This window comes from Heterodontus francisci, chromosome 8, assembly GCF_036365525.1.
Source record: "Heterodontus francisci isolate sHetFra1 chromosome 8, sHetFra1.hap1, whole genome shotgun sequence".
Lineage (NCBI taxonomy): Eukaryota > Metazoa > Chordata > Chondrichthyes > Heterodontiformes > Heterodontidae > Heterodontus > Heterodontus francisci.
This window is the reverse complement of record NC_090378.1, coordinates 364,911-381,974: the sequence shown is the minus strand read 5'-3', so window position 1 is coordinate 381,974 and position 17,064 is coordinate 364,911. Positions and strand designations below refer to the sequence as shown.

Sequence of the window (17,064 nt, the reverse complement as noted above, 5' to 3'; positions counted from 1 at the left end):
TGTCCTGCCGGTGGGACAGGACATACCACAGAATAATACAGTGCAGAAGAGGCCCCTCAGCCCATCGAGTCTGCACCGATGCATTAAAGACACCTGACCTGTCTACCTAATCCCATTTGCCAGCACTTGGCCCATAGCCTTGAATGTTATGACATGCCAAGTACTCATCCAGGTACTTTTTAAAGGATGTGAGGCAACCTGCCTCTACCACCCTCCCAGGCAGTGCATTCCAGACCGTCACCACCCTCTGGGTAAAAAAATTCTTCCTCAAATCCCCCTTAAACCTCCTGCCCCTCACCTTAAACCTGTGTCCCCTCATAACTGACCCTTCAACTGAGGGGAACTGCTGCTCCCTGTCCATGCCCCTCATAATCTTGTACACCTCGATCAGGTTACCCCTCAGTCTTCTCTGCTCCAGTGAAAACAACCCAAGCCTATCCAACCTCTCTTCATAGCTTTAATGTTCCATCCAAGGCAACATCCTGATGAATCGCCTCTGCACCCCCTCCAGTGCAATCACATCCTTCCTATAATGTGGCGACGAGAATTGCACACAATACTCCAGCTGTGGCCTTACCAAAGTTCTGTACAACTCCAACTCCTGCTTTTGAATTCTGTGCCTCGATTGATAAAGGCAAGTGTCCCATATGCCTTTTTCACCACCCTATTAACCTGCCCTTCTGCCTTCAGAAATCTATGGACAAACACGCCAAGGTCCCTTTGTTCCTCGGAACTTCCCAGTGTCAGGCCATTCATTGAATACTTCCGTGTCACATTACTCCTTCCAAAGTGTATCACCTCACACTTTTCAGGGTTAAATTCCATCTGCCTCTTTTCTGCCCATTTGACCAGCCCATCTATATCTTCCTGTTGGATCCCATTAGTTACACAGAGACGAAGTCCGACTGTAGCTTTAAGAAACTTTATTGCAGTACTTCTTGGTTCCATCATCAGCAAAGCAAACAGCAACAATGCCTGGGCTCTTCTCTCCTCTCCCTCTTGTCTCCTCCTGCTTGAGCAGGGAAATCAAGCCTTTCTTATAGTTCTTCATACAAATCAGTGACACCCCCTTTATGTTTCCAATTGGTTTACAAACTCTGCTGTTTCTTGGTGTCATGGCCTGATTGGGGTACTGCCTTGTCACCTTCCCTTCTCGCAGTTTCTCATCCCCCCTATCTCCTTGGAATGTTAGGCTGATTACTATACAATAGGCTATTATGAAGCGGCTCACAACTGTCCTGTTAGTTTTCTCTTGTTAGTCTACTCCTACCGATAAGCCGTCTGTGCAGCCCTGAAGAAGCTGTCCCTCCCTGCAGCTCTGAAGTTAGTTTATTAGTAGTACATGATTGATTAATTATTTCACCTTAAATATTCCCATATTATTCTGTTCTCGAAAATTCTGTTCCCACACTTCCTGTAACCCAAGAAACTCAACCTCACTGTTAACTGCTCGGCCAATCTTTCGGCCATACTCAGGGATGGTGATAGCAGTGTCTGGGACATTGCCTGTCAGGTATGATTCCGTGAGTATGACTATGTCAGGCTGTTGCTTGACCACTCTGTGGGACAGTTCTCCCAACTTTGGCACAAGCCCCCTAATGTTAGTAAGGAGGACTTTGCAGGGTCGACAGGGCTGCGTTTGCCATTGTCGTTACCGGGGTGCCGAGGTCGATGCCGGGTGGTCCGTCCGGTTTCATTCCTTTTTATTGACTTTGGAGCGGTTAGATACAAATGAGTGGCTTGCTAGGCCATTTCAGAGGGCTTTTAAGAGTGAAACACATTGTTGTGAGTCTGGAGTCACATGTAGGCCAGACCAGGTAAGGACAGCAGATTTCCTTCCCTAAAGGACATTAGTGAATCAGATAGGTTTTTACAACAATCGACAATGGTTTCATGGCCATCATTAGACCAGTTTTTTTATTCCAGATTTATTAATTGAATTCAAATTCCACCTTCTGCTGTGATGGGATTTGAACCCATGTCCCCAGAGCAATACCCATGGTCTTTGGGTTACTAGTCCAGTGTTGTTGCTATTACAGAGACTTGGTTGAGGGAAAGACAGGATTGGCAGCTAAATGTTCCAGGATTTAGAAGCTTCAGGCGGGATAGAGGGGGATGTAAAAGGGGTGGGGGAATTGCATTACTTGTTAAGGAGAATATCACAGCTGTACTGCGGGAGGACACCTCGGAGGGGTTGTGCAGCGAGGCAATATGGGTGGAGTTCAGGAATTGGAAGGGTGCAATCACGATGTTGGGGGTTTTCTACAGGCCTCCCAACAGCCAGCGGGAGGTAGAGGAGCAGATATGTAGACAGATTTTGGAAAGATGTTCGGATAACAGGGTTGTAGTGGTGGGTGATTTTAACTTCCCCAATATTGACTGGGACTCACTTCGTGCAAGGGGCTTGGATGGGGCAGAATTTGTGAGGAGCATCCAGGAGGGCTTCTTGAAACAATATGTAGATAGTCCAACTAGGGATGGGGCCATACTGGACCTGGTATTGGGGAATGAGTCCGGCCAGGTGGTTGAAGTTTCAGTAGGGGAGCATTTCGGGAACAGTGACCATAATTCCATAAGTTTTAAGGTACTTGTGGATAAGGATAAGAGTAGTCCTCAGGTGAAGGTGCTAAATTGGGGGAAGGCTAATTATAACAATATTAGGCAGGAACTGAAGAATTTAGATTGGGGACGGCTGTTTGAGGGCAAATCAACATCTGACATGTGGGAGTCTTTCAAACGTCAGTTGATTAAAATCCAGGACCAGCATATTCCTGTGAGGAAGAAGGATACGTTTGGCAAATTTCGGGAACCTTGGATAACGAGGGATATTGTGAGCCAAGTCAAAAAGAAAAAGGAAGCATTCGTAAGGGCCAGAAGGCTGGGAACGGACGAAGCCCTTGAGGAACATAATAACAGTCGGAAGGAACTTAAGCAAGGAGTCAGGAAGGCTAAAAGGGGTCATGAAAAGTCATTGGCAAACAGGATTAAGGAAAATCCCAAGGCTTTTTTACGGATATAAAGAGCAAGAGGGTAACCAGGGAAAGGGTTGGCCCATTCAAGGACAAAGAAGGGAATCTATCTGTGGAGCCAGAGGAAATGGGCAAGGTACTAAATGAGTACTTTGCATCAGTATTCACCAAAGAGAAGGACTTGGTGGATGATGAGCCTAGGGAAGGGAGTGTAGATAGTCTCAGTCATCTCATTCTCAAAAAGGAGGAGGTGTTGGGTGTCTTGCAAAGTATTAAGGTAGATAAGTCCCCAGGGCCTGATGGGATCTACCCCAGAATACTGAGGGAGGCAAAGGAAGAAATTGCTGGGGCATTGACAGAAATCTTTCTATTCTCATTGGCGACAGGGTAAGAACATAGAACAGTACAGCACAGTACAGGCCCTTCGGCCCACAATGTTGTGCCGAACCTTTAACCTACTCTAAGATCAAACTAACCACCTACCCTTCATTCTACTATCATCCATGTATCTATCCAAGAGTCACTTTACTGTCCCTAATGTATCTGCTTCTACTACCACCACTGGCAGCGCATTCCACGCACCCACCACTCTCTGTGTAAAGAACCTACCTCTGACATCTCCCCGAAACCTTCCTCCAAGCACCTTAAAATTATGCCCCCTGGTGATAGCCCTTTCCACCCTGGGAAAAAGTCTCTGGCTATCCACTCTATCAATGCCTCTCCTCATCTTGTACCCCTCTATCAAGTCACCTCTCATCCTTCTTCGCTCCAATGAGAAAAGCCCTAGCTCCCTCAATCTTTCTTCGTAAGACATGCCCTCCAGTCCAGGCAGCATCCTGGTAAATCTCCTCTGCACCCTCTCTAAAGCTTCCACATCCTTCCTATAATGAGGCGACCAGAACTGAACACAACATTCCAAGTATGGTCGAACCAGGGCCTTATAGAGCTGCAGCATAACCTCGCGGCTCTTAAACTCAATCCCCCTGTTAATGAAAGCCAACACACCATACGCCTTCTTAACAACCCTATCAACTTGGGTGGCAACTTTGAGCGATCTATGGACATGGACTCCAAGATCCCTCTGTTCCTCAACACTACCAAGAATCCTGTCTTTAAGCCTGTATTCTGCATTCAAGTTCAACCTTCCAAAATGAATCACTTCACACTTTTCCAGGTTGAACTCCATCTGCCACTTCTCAGCCCAGCTCTGCATCCTGTCAATGTCCCGTTGCAACCTACAACAGCCTTCCACACTATCCACAACTCCAGCAACCTTTGTGTCATCGGCAAACTTGCTAACCCAGCCTTCCACTTCCTCATCCAAGTCATTTATAAAAATCACAAAGAGCAGAGGTCCCAGAACAGATCCTTGTGAAACACCACTGGTCACCGAGCTCCTTGCTGAATACTTTCCATCTACTACCACCCTCTGTCTTCTATGGGCCAGCCAATTTTGTGTCCAGACAGCTAACTTCCCCTGTATCCCATGCCTCCTCACTTTCTGAATGAGCCTACCATGGGGAAACTTATCAAACGCCTTGCTAAAATCCATATACACCACATCCACTGCTCTTCCTTCATCAATGTGTTTTGTCACATCTTCAAAGAATTCAATAAGGCTTGTGAGGCATGACCTGCCCCTCACAAAGCATGCTGACTGTCTCTAATCAAACCAAGCATTTCCAAATAATCATAAATCCTGTCTCTTAGAATCCTCTCCAATAATTTGCCCACTACCGACGTAAGACTCACTGGTCTATAATTCCCAGGGTTATCCCTGTTCCCTTTCTTGAACAAGGGAACAACATTTGCCACCCTCCAATCATCCGGTACTACTCCAGTGGACAGTGAGGACGCAAAGATCATCGCCAAAGGCGCAGCAATCTCTTCCCTCACTTCCCGTAATATCCTTGGGTATATCCCGTCTGGCCCCGGGGACTTATCTGTCCTCATATCATTCAAAATTTCCAGCACATCCTCCCTCTTAACCTCAACCTGTTCGAGCATATCAGCCTGTTCCACGCTGTCCTCACAAACTACCAGGTCCCTCTAGTGAATACTGAAGCAAAGTATTCATTTAGGACCTCCCCTACCTCCTCCGACTCCAGGCACAAATTCCCTCCACTATCCCTGATCGGCCCTACCCTCACTCTGGCCATCCTCTTGTTCCTCACATAAGTGTAGAACGCCTTGGGATTTTCCTTAATCCTACCCACCAAGACTTTTTCATGTCCCCTTCTAGCTCTCCTAAGTCCATTCTTCAGTTCCTTCCTGGCTACCTTGTAATCCCCTCGAGCCCTGTCTGATCCTTGCTTCCTCAACCTTAAGTAAGCTTCCTTCTTCCTCTTGACTAGCTGTTCCACATCTCTTGTTATCCAAGGTTCCTTCACCCTACCATCCCTTACTTGCCTCACCGGGACAAGCCTATCCAGCAGTCGCAGCAAGTGCTCCCTAAACAACCTCCACATTTCTGTCGTGGATTTCCCTGAGAACATCTGTTCCCAGTTTATGCTCCTCAGCTCCTGCCTAATAGCACTGTAATTCCCCCTCCCCCAAATAAATATTTTCCCATCCCGTCTGCTCCTGTCCCTCTCCATGACTACAGTAAAGGTCAGGGAGTTGTGATCACTATCACCGAAATGCTCTTCCGCCGAGAGATCTGCCACCTGGCCTGGTTCGTTGCCAAGCACCAAATCCAACATAGCTTCCCCTCTAGTCGGCCTATCTACATACTGAGTCAGGAAACCTTCCTGGACACAACTGACAAAAACTGCTCCATCCAAACTATTTGCACGAAGGAGGTTCCAATCAATATTAGGGAAGTTGAAGTCACCCATGACAACAACCCTGTTACTTCTGCAACTTTCCAAAATCTGCCTCCCAATCTGTTCCTCCGTGTCTCTGTTGCTATTGGGGGGTCTATAGAAAACTCCCAACAAAGTGACTGCTCCTTTCCAGAGGACTGGAGAATAGCCAATGTTGTTCCTTTGTTTAAGAAGGGTAGCAAGGATAATCCAGGAAATTATAGTCCGGTGAACCTTACATCAGTGGTAGGGAAATTATTAGAGAGGATTCTTCGGGACAGGATTTACTCCCATTTGGAAACAAATGAACTTATTAGCGAGAGGCAGCATGGTTTTGTGAAGGGGCGGTCCTGTCTCACTAACTTGTTTGAGTTTTTTGAGGAAGTGACGAAGATGATTGATGAAGGAAGGGCAGTGGTTGTTGTCTATATGGACTTCAGTAAAGCCTTTGACAAGGTCCCTCATGGCAGACTGGTACAAAAGGTGAAGTCACACAGGATCAGACGTGAGCTGGCAAGATGGATACAGAACTGGCTCGGTCATAGAAGACAGAGGGTAGCAGGGGAAGGGTGCTTTTCTGAATGGAGGGCTGTGACTAGTGGTGTTCCGCAGGGATCAGTTCTGGGACCTTTGCTCTTTGTATTATATATAAATGATTTGGAGGAAAATGTAGCTGGTCTGATTAGTAAGTTTGCAGACGACACAAAGGTTGGTGGAGTTGCGGATAGTGATGAAGATTGTCAGAGGATACAACAGGATATAGATCGATTGGAGACTTGGGCGGAGAAATGACAGATGGAGTTTAATCCGGACAAATGTGAGGTAATGCATTTTGGAAGATCTAATACAGGTGGGAAGTATACAGTAAATGGCAGAACCCTTAGGTGTATTGACAGGCAGAGAGATCTGGGCGTACAGGTCCACAGGTCACTGAAAGTGGCAACGCAGGTGGATAAGATACTCAAGAAGGCATACGGCATGCTTGCCTTCATCGGTCGGGGCATAGAGTATAAAAATTGGCAGTCATGCTGCAGCTGTACAGAACCTTAGTTAGGCCACACTTAGAATATTGCGTGCAATTCTGGTCGCCACACTACCAGAAGGACGTGGAGGCTTTGGCAAGGGTACAGAAGAGGTTTACCAGGATGTTGCCTGGTCTGAAGGGTATTAGCTATGAGGAGAGGTTAGATAAACTCGGATTGTTTTGACTGGAACGACAGAGGTGGAGGGGCGACATGATAGAGGTTTACAAAGTTATGAGTGGTCTGGACAGAGTGGATAGTCAGAAGCTATTTCCCAGGGTGTAAGAGTCAGTTACCAGGGGACATAGGTTTAAGGTGCGAGGGGCAAAGTTTAGAGGGGATGTGCGAGGCAAGTTCTTTACACAGAGGGTGGTGATTGCCTGGAACTTGCTGCCGGGGGAGGTGGTGGAAGCAGATACGATAGCGACGTTTAAGAGGCATCTTGACAAATACATGAATCAGATGGGAATAGAAGGATATGGTCCCCGGAAGTGCAGATGGTTTTAGTTTAGACAGGCATCAAGATCAGCGCAGGCATGGAGGGCCGAATGCTCTGTTCCTGTGCTGTACTGTTCTTTGTTCTTTTGACTTTCTGCTGCCATGTGCATTGCTACAATATTCATATTTTCACACATACTTCTGAACTCATCATTGGCAAATTCTCCTCCATTGTCAGTTCGAAACCTAGCCGGTGCTCCCAGTCCTGTTCCTATCCATCTTTCCATTATCTTGTCCACTATTACTCTTTTGTCTTTACTATAAATTACTGAATCTAGTTGCTACGTCTATAAAACGTAGAAGAAAAATGTTTTTTTCTTTATCCCATACTTTCAAGTCCATCGCTACGGTTTCATTAAAGTCCCTTGCTAATGGGAGACTCACTATGGGTCGCGATGGCTTCCTCCTGTATTTCTTATAGATATATGTTTTACTGATATCCTCAATAAGTTTAGTGTAGTCATCATCTATTACTCATGCATCTTTTAACAGAATCTTCAACCTATGACAAGACGGATGTGCAAACTTTCGATGTAGCTTTGAAATAATTTGCCTTTTCTCCTTTAAATCCCTACCCCCAGATGCCATTAATACTTCTTTAACATCCTGCTTAGAGATGTTAGGTCTCACTAAAGGAATACAATAATGTCCTGACTGTGTAAACCGCAAAGCTACAGATTTCCCAAAGACAATCGCCTGATCATGTTCCATATCCAATTTCATTCGAGCTTTTCATAGATGGTTTACTTAACTGCAAAGGTATATCACTGGATACTACATCCATTCTAATAAAATGGTTTACCTCTGCTATTTTGCACCTAATTACCACTCTTTTTAGTGATTTCAACGTGTTGTCATCCCCGAACCTGAAACAGGTAGAACTGTCGTATTCTTTGACCTTATTTTGGTCTTCCTTACTTGAAAAATCCAAATGACACCTTAACCAGTCCACTCGACATACTGTGGACGTACACCCGCTATCTAGTATTGCGCAATTGAACGAATCTGCGACTAGGACACTCATTGCCGGACTGAAGCTTCTCATGGCCAGTACAATTCCTTCCAATTGATCAGTAGCATCATCCTCACCTTCCACATCATGTGTCATCTCAAAAACCCTGTTATTCCTTTTTGGACAATGCAATGCATTGTGATACTTTGAATCACATCGGAAACACCTGTTGACCACCCCTTGGTTATTCCTGGGGTTCATCATTCTGCCATGATTGCCCAATTCCTGCTGTCTGTTATAGCTGCCAAAAGGGTCTCTATCCTTATTCGTTTTGTGTGGGTTTCTCCTTTCGTACTGACACTTGGGCCCCATAGTTGAACGGCCTCAAAATGCTGCTAGCGTTGTATCCTCCACCTTTGATGTCACTGCTAAAGAGCCCATATGTGCCATGAAAGCGGCCAGAAAAGAATGTTTTCCCCAAATATCTTTTAGGGCGTCAGACATCTGATCAAACAGCGTATCTTTTTCGTTGAATCTAACTCCGCTTAATACCAAGAGCCTATCCATGTTCGATATCCTAGCACAATCCAACAATTTGAAGGCAAGTACGGATCTAGGAATTTCCAAGCAGAATCGTTGCAACCTTGCACATAATCAATTAAACTTCATCATATATTCTTCTATGGAAAAACCATTCATTTTTCTAAATTTATGAAAGTCTGACCATGCCTCATAGGCACTCAATAAGTCATCTTTCATATATATTTTATCCATTAATAGTAAGAGATTGTCCAAACCTTCCTCATTCTCCAAATGATGAACCTTGAGCTCAGAGAACACTTTGCCCCTGATCTTGCTTCTGGGGGGAAGTGGAAGTGCAAGGGCCATTGTTTGCTTCCTTTTGGTAAAGATGTAACCTGTGACCATATAGCAACCTCATTCCTCCATTGATCGTATGGCTTGGCTTCACAAAACAGCAGTGGAAAATCATATCCCAACACCTTACATTTGGTTTCAGTCATCTGTCTTCAAAAAAAACTCCAATCCTAATCTCTTGTCTGCAAACAAAGCTTATTCTCCAATCTTCACTTTCAGGCAACCATTCTCTGCTAACAATGTTAGAGAAACTTCCAAGCTTGCTTGTGAAGAAGACACAGACTCGGATGCTTTGGCAGAGAGTGTTTATTGCTTGCCACAGAGCTTACTTCTATTCTCCAAATAACACCACCAGCCAGTGCTGGCTGGCTCTTGTTTAGATATACACACCTGAATATAATTAACTAATTAAAGCCCAACACCTGTTCACCCTATTATCTTGAACTAACATGCATTAACAGACCCTAACACTTATGTTAAATATTGGCCAGGAAACTAGGGAGAGTTTCTCTGCCGACCTACAATAGTGCTGTGGGATTTTTGACATCCAACCGTAGAAAATCCTACATCTTTTTTAGTTTGTGTCATAGTGAGTTTCTTCTTGTTCATTGTTTGACTAAAGGTGCAGAACATGTCTCAATGTATTGAGGTTCTAAATCTGAGGACGCAGAGGGACTTTCAGTACGTGTTAAAAATGGAAACACAAATGAAAGGACTGAAGGGAAAATTTCGACAAATTGAAGATGACCGGAAGACTCTTCTAACAAAACATTTCCAGGTAGGACTGAATCTTTCACTGCAGGTGAGTGAAAATGAAAGCTGAATCTGAGATTCTAACATGTAACATTTTTCAGGAGCTGAAAGAGAAAATGGAGGAGTTGCTGCCACTGATCCCTGTCCTGGAGCAATACAAAACTGACAGCAAGCTAATCATTCAGTTCAAAGACGAGGTGAGAAATCTGTCTGCAGTGCTCACTGGGATCCAGGAGGAAATCGGAGCTTATGACTATGAGGAGCTTCAGCAAAGAGTCCTAAACCTAGAGAGCAGGCTGCATGACTGCATGAAGAAACTCTGTAAGTTTACACTATTTGGAACAATGACATTTGTCTGCTGAAACTTGTGTTGCTTAGTAAGTGCAACTGGCCATATCTCACATGCTAAATGTGGCATGTCATAATCATGGGAATCACAGAACAGGTGGCCACTCAGCCCATCGAGCCAGCTTTTGAACTCGAGCCAGTATACTCTAATCTCACTGGCTTGCCATTCCCCTTATCTTTTTATACCCATCCTTCTCAAATCCTTTCTGTTTAAACAATGATAAATGAGGTTTCATATCATTCTCCCCCACACTGATGTTACATAAATGAGTGGAAGTGACAGAATGGCAATCTGATTTGCCTCATTATTCCCACAGAGGAATTACTAGATTATAACAGGTCAGGGTATATCTAGCTCACCTTCTACCATCCTGGTAGTCACATCATTCAACGATAATGGAGTTATTGACCAATAACAGGGATCAATCTCTCTCTGCGTCTACAACTGACCCAGACATGAGGTGAGGTAAACCCCCAGTGGTCGAAAACTTTGGGAATAGGTCCAAGGGCACCTGTTCCTCCCGAGCTCGCTCCACCCACCACACATCATGCCTCCAATTACTCAAATACTGGAGAAAAATGTTATTTTCTGGGGGAAATCTCTAGAATTTACACTGAATGATTCAATACAGATTAACCACTTGGTTGCTGAATTTTTAGTTTTGAATTTACCCACCATTCAAAATGCAGCATCTTGAGTGAGCGGCAGAGTGACTGTTGAATTTCTTGCAGGATGGGCCTCCTCGGGAGACTAGGAAAACATTTTATTTGGCTTGATGATTATTGAAGCCCCAGTGAAATGTTTGTCAATTGTTATTCCAGCATGTGGAAAGTTGATGAAAATCAGTCTCCCCATCACAGTGAAAACCTCAGGAACCAGGTTCGGAGCATGGATGATGGATCCCCTTGCAACAGAGAAAGACAACAAGGTTTGTGGACCTGGAAGCACAAACCGCCTACAAATCAGGAAACAGAAAGTAGGGGTTAAAGGTAGTTACACAGATTGGCAAATAGAAGAAATGGTGTTCCATAGAGATCGGTGCTGGGACCACTGTTGTTCACCATTTACATAAATGATTTGGGCTCCAAATCAGAAGGACAATTTCACAATTAGCAAATGACAAACAAATTGGGGGTGTTGTTAATATGGAGGAAGACTGAGAAAATACAGGAAGACTTAATAAACTTGCAGAATATGAGTGTAATTGGAAACATGGTGTAATAAATGTGAGGTGGTGCAATTTGGTAGGGAATTAAGTGCCTAAATAGGGTAAAGGAACAGAGATTTGGGGATACAGTACAAGATCACTACAAGTAGCAACACAGGTTAATAAGGCCATAAAAAAGTGAACCAAGCACTGGGGTTCATTTCTAGTGGGATTGAATTGAAAAGCAGAGAAGTTATGTTAAACTTGTATCGAACCTTGGTTAGGCCTCACTTGGAGCACTGTGAACAGTTCTGGTCTTTACATTATAAAAAGGATGTAGAGGCACTGGAGAAGGTGCAAAAGATTTACTAGAATAATACCAAAACTGAGAGGTTATACCTATCAGAAAAAGCTGAAGCTGAGGCACTTTTCTCTAGAAAAGGGAAGGCTGAGGGGTGGTCTGATAGAGCTCTTTAAAATTATGAAAAGCTTTGAACGGATAGACGTAGAGAAAATATTTCCACTTGTGGACAAGACCAGAAGTAGAGGCCATAAATGTAAAAAAGTCACTAATAAATCCAATAAGGAATTCAGGAGAAACTTAAGGTGGAACTCGCTACCACAGGAAGTGAATGTATAGATACACTTAAGAGGAAGCTGGATAAACACGAGGGAGAAAGGTATAGAAGGATATGTTTATAGGGTGAGATGAAGAGGGGTGGGAGGAGGCTTGTATGGAGCATAAACACCAGTATGGAGCAGCTAGGCCGAATGGCTGATGTGTGTTGTATGTGTTATAATACTTTGTATTATCCTGAAACGCAATATCCCAGAATGAGTTAGAAATAAATGAGGGTTTGATTGAACGTCCAAGGTTGAAGTTGGGCTGGAGAGGCCCCAGCCTAGGGTGCAGTTCCCTGGGATCGCTCTGCCAGTCCGGCCAGAGTCTGTCCAGAGTCTGCGATGGAGCTGCTCCCTGCCAGTGAAACTGGACACAGTGCAGAATCTCTCTTCCCACTGTCTGCTCCCTGCACTGACAGAGGGACAGTACTGAGGGAGAGCTGCACTATTGTAGGGACATTACTGAGGGAGAGCTGCACTGTCACAAGGGCAGTACTGAAAGCACTGCACAGTCAGAGGTGCCATATTTTGGATGAGACATTAAACCGAGGCCCCATCTGTCCTCTCAGGTGAATGTAAAAAATCCCATGGCTGCTATTCGAAAAAGAGCAGTGCAGTTCTTCTGTGTGTCCAGGCCAATATTTATCTCTCAACCAGCATCACTATAAACAGATGATCTAGTCGTCATCGTATTGCAGTTTGTGGGATCGTTCAGCATGCAAATTGACTGTGTTTCCTATCTTACTACACTTCAAAAGTATCCTAATTGGCTGTAAAGTGCTTTCAAATGTCCTGAGTTTGTAAAAGATGCATAGCAATTGCAAATCGATCTTTCTTTTTCACTGGGTAGGCTGTACATTTACTGTCAGAATCTAAAGCCTGACTTAACCTGTGTTTTTCTCCAACAGGTGTGGTACATGGATGGTTACACAAGCAGTAAAGTGGTTCGCGAATACAAGTCTGTGGCAGCCTTTGTGAGTGGAGAGGACTACAGGCTGTACCGCCTGCCCTACCCCTGGGCAGGGACCAATCACCTGGTCTACAATGGCTCCCTCTACTTTAACAAATACCAGAGCAACACACTGGTTAAGTACAACTTTGAGACAGGCTCTGTGTTGGCCCAACGCAGCCTGGAGTACGCTGGCTTCAATAACATCTACCCCTACACCTGGGGTGGTTTCTCAGACATTGACCTCATGGCTGATGAGGGCGGGATCTGGGCTGTTTATGCCACCAATCAGAATGCAGGAAATATTGTCATCAGCCAGCTGGATGAGCAGACGCTGGAGGTCCACAGGAGCTGGAACACAGATTATCCCAAAAGGAGCGCTGGTGAGGCCTTCATGATCTGTGGCACTCTGTATGTCACCAACTCCCATCTGACCGGAGCCAAGGTCTACTTTGCCTACTCCACCAAGACCTCGAGTTATGAGTACACAGACATCCCATTCCACAACCAGTACTTTCACATCTCCATGCTGGATTACAATGCCAGAGACCGGATGCTGTTCGCCTGGAACAATGGCCATCAAGTCCTATTCAATGTCACCTTGTTCCATGTCATACAGACCTCGGAGGACCCAGGATCTCCAGGGGGGCAGTAGTTTTGGACAAGCTTTCAACCCATCTATTCAGTTACAAACCTCCCCGTGAAGTTGTCAAAGTTTTCTAACCTTCTTTTTCCCGATGTGTGAGTATCTAGTTAAAGTAATGCGGGTCCACGGCTCCAGGCTCTGGACTAAATTTGTATGTAAACACAGCGTGACCAATTCCTGTCTCAACATGGCCAAACTGCTAGAGATGAAGTCTGTCCATTTGCCTTATTCATCAAAACCAGAGGCTTCAAGAAGCGGAGCTGCATGACTCTGTAGTCTTAAAAAAAAGTGTTTTCTTTATATAAATTAACTTTTGTATAACTTTATAACCACAATTAACTGAAAAGTGGGGACTGGACATTTGACTTAAATTGCTTTTTTCTTCTTGTCCTTTGCTCGTACAGTGGATTAGGACTGGACTCAATGCAACCTGTAAATTTTTGGTCTAATTCTATCAATGTTTTCACAAGTAAGGTACAATAGGTTTTAATCTTTGCACAGTATTTAATGAATGTAATTCCAGCCACTGCAGTAATCATCATTTAATTGCATTGTTCTCTCAGAGCTAATTCGCTTTTTTTTTTATTAATTGTGTCAGCAACAAAAATCTTTCTTAAGTGGCCAGATTAAAAAGAAAAGTTATAAAATATTCAGTTACTGTGTTGGAATTTTGAGTGCAAGATCTTGCCTGTTGCCTGACTACTTTAAAGGATCAGAATGACGGAATAATAGACTCTGGATACAGCACACCTACAGAGGGAGATAGAGAGAGGTGTGACCAAGTGCAGTGAATGGAGTAGAGAGTGGTGTGACTGAGTTCAGCAAGAGACAGAGAGAGGAATCTTTTTAAAACCTCCTTAAAATGGACGTTTGTCGATATCATGGCGGTTGTGTGCGCGAATATGTGTTTCACAGCAGTTGCGTGAGAATGTGAGCACGTGCCTGACAGTGAGAGAGAGCACGAGTGTGTGTGTGAGAGAGAGCATGAGTGTGCATGTGTGTGAGAGAGCAAGTGTGTGTGTGAGAGAGCAAGTGTGTGAGAGAATGTGTTTGTGTGAGAGAGAGCGAGAGTGTGTGTGTGCATGTGAGAGAGAGACAATGGCTCCCCTGATCAGATCATTTCTCACTGTATTCCGCGCAAACTTATGAACGGATCTAATCAGCACTCTCTTCCCTCAGTATAAATTTGTTGCTTCCCTTACATTGGTATTCGTGTAAATTGTCCTGATAAGTGCAAGACAAAAAGCTTCGACAAAATGTCTCTACTTTCAGTAATACTCAAGTTCTGTACTAATAAATGACTATGTTTAAAAAAAAAATCACCTCTTATTCTTCTAAACTCCAATGGGTATGGGCCCAATCTGTTCAACCTTTCTTCATAAGATAACCCCTTCATCCCCAGAATGAGTTAAGTGACCCTTCCCTGAACTGCTTCTAACCCAATTATATCCTTTTTCAAATAAGGAGACCAAAAATGTACATAGCACTCCAGATGTGGTCTCACCAAGGTCCTGTGCAGCTGCAGTAAAACTTCCCTACTTTTATACTAACAAAGAGGGAGTGCAACGAAGTTCACCAGGCTGATTCCTGGAATGGCGGGATTATCCTGTGAGGAGAGATTGAGGAGACTGGGCCCATATTCTCTAGAGTTGAGAAGAATGACAGGTGATCTCATTGAAGCATACAATTTCTTACAGGGCTCAACAAGGTTGATGCAGGCAGGATATTTCCCCTGGCTGGGGGTTCCAGAACCAGGGGACACAGTCTCAGAATAAGAGGTATGCCATTTAGGACTGAGATGAGGAGAAATTTTTTCACTTCGAGGGTGGTGAATCTGTGGAATTCTTTACCCCAGAGGGTTGTAGAGGCTCAGTCATTGAACATATTCAAGACAGAGATCAATAGATTTCTATATATCAAGGGATACGGGGATAGTGCAGGAAAATGGCATTGAGGTAGATGATCAGCCATGATCTAGTTGAATGGTAGAGCAGGCTCGAGGGGCCGAATGGCCTACTCCTACTCCTATTTCTTATGTTCCTATATTCTATTCCCCTTGCAATAAGTGCCAACATTCCATTTGCCTTCGTAATCACTTGCTTTACCTGTATACTAACTTTTTGTGATTCATGTACCAGGACACCCAGATCCCTCTATACCACTGAGTTCTGCAAACTCTCTCCATTTAAATATTATATACCTTTTCTATTCTTCCTGCCAAAGTGGACAAGTTCACATTTTCCCACATTATACTCCATTTGCCTAATTTTTGTCCACTCACTTAACCTATCTAAATCCCTTTGTAGATTCTTTACCTCCTCATCGACAAATTTAGCTACCATACATTTGGTCCCTTCATCCAAGTCACTGATATATATTGTAAACAGTTAAGGTGCTAGCAATGATCCCTGTGGCACACCACTAGTTACAGCTTGCCAACCTGAAAATGATCCATTTATCACTACTCTCTGCTTCTTGTTATCTAACCAATCTTCTATCCATGCTAATATGTTCCTGACCACTGACCAAATCAGACGACCCTATCGTAAGGGGTGTGCCTTCTGGAACAGAGTGCTCAGGTAGCTTCACTGACCTGAAACGTTAACTCTGCTTCTCTTTCCACAGATGCTGCCAGACCTGCTGAGTGGTTCCAGCATTTCTTGTTTTTATTTTAGTCAGACATGATCTTCCCTTAAAAATCCATGCTTACTATCCTTGATTAATCTGTGCCTTTCTAAGTGACAGTTTATCCTATCTCTCAGAATTGATTCCAATAATTTGCCCACTACTGAGGTTAGACTGACTGGCCTGTAATTATTCGGTCAATCCCTTGCTCCCTATTTAAACAAAGGTGCAACATTAGCTGTTCTCCATTCCTCTGGCACCACACCTGTATCCAGTGAGGACTGGAAAAAGATGGGCAGAGCACCCGCTACTTCCTCCTGGCTTCTTTTAACAGCCTGGGGTTCATTTCATCCTGCCTTGGTCACTTCTACACTTTCAAGGATGCTAATCCCACTAATACTTCCTCTCTCCCTATCCATCCAATTGGATGTTTATCACATCCAATACTTCACACTCCTCCTCAACTACAATATCTGCATTATCTCCCTCTTTTGTGAGGTCAGACGCAAAGTTTTCATCAAGAACCATACCAACATCTTACGCCCCGACACGTTACCTATTTGGTCTTTAGATTGGGACTCTAGATTTGGCTGTCTCACCCTTTCATTTTGTGGGAACTTTTACTCTGAATCCCTTGAATCTCCACCTTGAATGCCTCCCACTGCTCTGACACTGATTTACTTTCACGTAGCTGTTATCAGTCCACTTTTGCTAAATCACTCCTCAGCCTAGTAAAATTGGCTTTGCCCCAATTGAAAACTCTTAACTCCAGTTCTTTTAGAACATTAGAACATTACAGCGCAGTACAGGCCCTTCGGCCCTCGATGTTGCGCCGACCTGTGAAACCATCTGA

The 17,064-nt window shown here is 44.2% G+C and overlaps 1 pseudogene; it reads left to right on the top strand.

The window, feature by feature from the left end:
• The window catches only part of LOC137372611 (noelin-3-like), a 68,245-nt pseudogene extending 54,140 nt beyond the window's left edge, over positions 1-14,105 (top strand).
• Positions 14,106-17,064: the final 2,959 nt, after the last annotated feature.